Genomic DNA, 5,520 nt, shown 5'->3' on the forward strand with positions numbered 1-5,520 from the left:
TCCAGGAATAGATCCTTCTGAGGTTAATGTAGAAATAGGACGATATTCAGCATTTGTAGTTCCTTCAATTGCTGTTTGTGTCATTGGTATAGAAAAGAAATCAAATTCATTGGTACAACATTGAGAACTATTTAAATTTAGGAGTGCTATTATGAAAAGATGTTTATATGTTTATGTTTTGTTTGTGGTCCAAACTTTACAACTGCAGGAACCATCCTTTTGCGTGATCATCCCTTACCGTTACCAGTTAGAAACTGTTCGACTTTATTAATGGCTTTTGTCTTTAAATTATCACCAGCTTCTTTTGCACGAGCGCTAACAGATTCTTTAAATGGACGATTTCCTAATACATTACCCGCAACTTGAATACCCGCTTGTAATTCCTGAGGCCTTACAGTTTTTGCACCTTGTTTAAGAAATGGTAAAGTAAAACAAAATAATCCTTTAAAGAAACTTCCTATACCGTGTCCTCTTTGATATACAGGTTATGAAAAATATGGTATTCCACGTTCATAGAAATAAGATACACGTCTTGAACACATGTTTATTATTATTATTATTATTATTATTATTATTATTATTATTATTATTATTATTATTATTATTATTATTATTATTTAGCAGATGCAGGAGAGTCTTTACGATCACTGGCGGAACCAAGGGGGGGCGGAGGGGGCAACCTCCAATGGTCTGGTTTTTACTTTCAGCATTTGTCGTTGGAAAATACAAATATGGTATTTTCCCGACCGATTCAATCTGTGTGACAAGCCTAGCAGAGTCTAATCAAAATGTGTGGTACTTAGTAGTACTTAATACAGATATATTTGAAGTGTGAATACTTCCGTCCCTAGTTCTTTGAGGCGGTCACCATAAGCCCAAAAGGAATGAGAATATGATTCACTCTCTCGACGAACAGCTGTAGGAAGGAGGGTAAGACGTCTCACTCTTTTAACTAAAAAGATATATTTTAAAATTGTGTCCTACAAAAAAGGATATGGAAATGGAATTCGTATCCCGAAACTTCAAGTACCTGTATCTTGAACAAAGAGAAATATAAAATTTTTAGCGCTCCTTACCTAAAAGCTCTCTGAATCTGAGACTCTTCGGTTGGTTGATTGATTGATATGTATTTACGTCGTTTGTCAAAAGCGATGCTTTACAGAACGAGAACTAGAGTTTAAAGTTGGATCTGAACCACTATAGTACGTTCTATGCTCATTCACCGGGAATCAAATCACAGTACCTCATGCATCAAAGATACGTTCGCTAGATACTAGATCAACGAAGAGAGCCGTGACTTTTGGGGTTCAAACACGGAAACATTAGGAAGGGACCATGGATTTATTGTGACATTTAATGGCATTTCATCTTTTCTTGGGAAATGACGTTATATAAAAGACGAAGTTCTGAATGAGTAACTGATCGCACAGGCCAAACCCCTCAAGCTAGAAACTTGGAATTCGGACTGTAGATAAGATTTCTGGCGTAGGGTATAACTAAGGAAGGATTTCTTGTAAATTCGAAGGGAAGGGGTGCCCATCTCTCCGAATCCCTTAAGGATGAAGACTTGAAATTTAGTATTTGGATTTCTCATTTAAAAAATTTGACACGCGTTTCAACGATTTTTGATAGAAGAAAAAGAACGGGAATTGCAATTATAAAAATAAGATATCAATATCTAAGAATCTTCGAAGGGTAGAAACATAAAATTTGGTGTATGGACTTCTCACACAAAATAATGCAATATGTATTTCAGCGTTCTTGATATTTTATATAGAAGGAAAGAAAAGGGACGGTTATTATTATTATTATTATTATTATTATTATTATTATTATTATTATTATTATTATTATTATTATTATTATTATTATTATTATTATTATAAGATGCTCATATCTCGGGATCCTTTACGGTTAGAGACATGAAAGTTGGTGGTTTAATTTTTCATTTAAAATAATTAAACATATATCTAAGCGTTTCTGCCACTTAACGTAGAAGGGATGGAAAAGATGTGGGGGTGGTTCACTAAAATGCCTTAGGAGGTGTTTGAATTTCGTGACAGAGCTTTAGCGAAATCCAATGTTATATGAAAGAGATACGTAGAAGGAAGAACGCGAAAAGTGTGCCACGGTAAAACGTAGGAGTATTTGCTATACTGTGTGAGGCCGTGTGCAGAGCAAATTGGGGGTCTGGGGGCGAAGGCTAGTATAATATAATTTTATCGTTTTAAGCATAGCTATAATTATATTATGTTTCCAACAAATGCATTTAACAAATTACCTAATAGACCCAATTTCCAACCCCGTATACCCAGTCTGGTCTAATGTTTTTTTTTTTCCTTTCATACTCAATTATACCACTGCAAAAGAGGTGTTAACATACAAAATACCCTATACAAAGCATCAGCCGAAAGAACATTTCAACACTAAAGAGGTTGAAGATGGCTACGGTCCTGGATGGGTGCAGATCGACTTATGGACCTGGCACTACTATATACGCAGCAAGACAAACGTAGATTACGATCGTGTCATCGACAGATCTGCCAGGAACAAGATAGGGCGTAGATTTGAGTTTGTGCTGTAACTTTCACAGAGATCGAATGCAAGGTGACTAAGGCCGCTGTTTGGTTTTCGCCCGCCGTGGTGTTTGCTCGTAATTATTTTCAACTCGTGGGTACTCCACAAAAGTCATGAGCCTGAATATAAGTTGAACTCCTTGGATGTATCTGAATCGCAAACAAAATCAAGAAAGATGAACGAACTCGGAAAAGTTTCTGAAATTGCTTTTTTAAAATTTTTAACAAACAAAAGGGCACAACCACAATCGTAAAAGATGTGTACCGGTATATAGGCTATATTATATTTTTAATAAACAGTTATATATTATACATATGATATTTGTTTGTTTAATGTCCCACGTTGTTCTCTATACTACTCTAATACTTTGTTCTCTATTGGTAATTTCGTTTAAAGGTGATAATTTTTCAAAATTAAATTTTAATTTGTATATTTCTTTAAATATCTGATATTGTCAAATAATATCGGCAGACGGTATGTTTTAGGAAATATAGTTTGTGTGCTGTAATGAACGGAAACATCACTTTGGTTTTACATTTCTGATCTTCTTTCGTTCATTTTGTTGTAGACTTTGCTAATATTTCAGAGTTTTTTTACTAGTTATACATTATAGTAGCTTATATTGTAATTCTGTATAATTTAATTCATGTAAAATTTATACACATTTCGTGCTAGATCCGATAAAATTTCTGTTGAGTTTGTGTAGAGAAAGCTTAGTATTGATATTTTTGCTATTACATTATTTGCAGTATTTTACTGAATAAATTGTGCATTTACCTTAGTAGTTATTTATATTGTTACGGAGTACTGCGATATATTATATTTATGTAGGATTTATCTTCACAATTCATTTCTTTGTATGTTAATGCTGTAGGTTAACTTCAAATCGTCGCTCTGGATTCCTATTAGTAGTGTAGTACAATGCTTAAATGCAGCTATGATTAGTATTATGTATTAGAAAGTGTATCCATTTCATTCTCCTGTAGTTGATCTGTGCCGTTGAATGCGCCGGTCATAGTTCTTTTAACGCAAAAACCATAACATCCTTATTTCGGGGGAAAGCCACGAAATTAAAAAAAAATTAAATGAAATCTTTGACTTTTACGTCCCACGGTTATGCCGGTTGGGCTAAAGGAGACGGTGATGATGAGTAATGAATGAAAATGGCGGAATGAAGAAAGTGGGAGGAAACGGGACAAGCCGAGGAAACCCACGCACACGGTGTTTGTCCACCACAAAGTTCATTTAGCGGGGGCTGTCATCGAACCCGGGACCCCAAGCACCAGAGTTGAACGCTCTACCACTGAGCCACCGGGGCCCCCACGAAATTCAAGTTCGGGCAAACACTAATACGAGGAATATTCACGGAGTCACTAAACACCCTTGGAGTTCAGTTTGAATAGTATATTTTTTCTTTTCAATTTTCAATTTGCTGAATTATATCTGATATAAACAGAAATGAAAGCAATATGTAAAGATTGCTCCCCTATATTTTGGCCCATTTGAAGACTGTGTGCCATATACTATTAAACATCACTTTATACTTAATAATTGTATTTTTTTTTAAGTTACCAAGAAACGTGTACAGAAATATCATAATGTATTTTGTTATTTGTTGACATTTCGCATTTTTTTTAATGCATGTATACTTTTGTTATTTATTTTTGCGTACACCGAATCTGTCGTTTTGTTTTTCCACTGCTGTTCCGCAATTGTTATTCAAAATATAAATGATTAGAGCAAATTGCACACTTTTTCGCTAAAATGAATGCCACAGTCAACACAGTATTTTCTTTTGTGCAAGTACTGTGCAAGACAGCGCATCTGATATATTGCGGTGACTAGTGAATCATGACACCGCCATGTCTCCGAAATGAAAGTGCGTATTTAATTTTAATCTTCAGAAGATTTTTATTAAAAAAAAAACAACAACACAAATTCCGGTCTCAAAAATGGAATATAAGAATCAGGTTTAGCTAATCAGATTCAGCTACCCTCCTCCAGTACCGCATTCATATGCGTCCGATTTTTTCAAAGTAAAATTCTGGTCACCTTGAGACTACGCTCATCTTCCAGGAAGTGAATCCCCCCCTCAAACGATCCTTCTGGATCCGCTAGTGGTTACGGTCAGTGTCCCAGAAGGAAATGGTGAATTTCACCCTGTGTGATCTTTTAAAACTATTTCCATTGTGTTAAAACAAAATTTTGCAAGTGGCATATAGTGAATATCTTCAAAGGTAATTGTTAGAACTTTTCCGTACCGTATATAATATCAGATATTGTTGCTATGCTTTATAACGGTCCTTTTGTATCACCTAAAAATTGATATTTCATAATATCCTAATAAATAAAAATTTGATGTGGATATTCGTCTATGTGTTGTTTGGACTCAGAAACAGGTTCTTTCTTTGATATTATTCCTCTATTACATCTAGTAATTCTAGATGTAATCGACTACTTCGAAGTTTGAGTATTGTATTCAGATGCTTGGGAAGACTTCCGTAGTTTCAAAATTCACTTGTCTTAATTTTATCTAGAAGTTATCAGTTTTTCGGCGTAATGAGAGGTTCATGAAGGGAATGATGTAACGATGTAACATTCAAACCATATTTATCATTGGAGTATATAGCGTACTGACTTGCGTATCTTTAAAAAAAATAAACTATGTAATGGACCACTTTGATCCATTACAGGAATTATGTGGTCTTGTCTATGTGTGCCCTTATTCTTTATATTAACTTATTTAAAATGTTATGAAATATTGTTATTGTTGAATTTGAGCAACCAATTATGCAAGTCTATGTATTGTGTGTTATAATGTTCCATTCTATTATTACTATTACATTGTTCATTATTTAGGTGCTTTGTACAGAAGCTTTGTCATCTCCATGAGTGCCATTTCTCTGGTTTTCTAAGTACTGAAGTTTTGAAGAAAAAGAACGA

Source organism: Thermobia domestica, chromosome 12 (assembly GCF_964235325.1).
Source record: "Thermobia domestica chromosome 12, izTheDome1.hap1.1, whole genome shotgun sequence".
Classification (NCBI taxonomy): Eukaryota; Metazoa; Arthropoda; class Insecta; order Zygentoma; family Lepismatidae; genus Thermobia; species Thermobia domestica.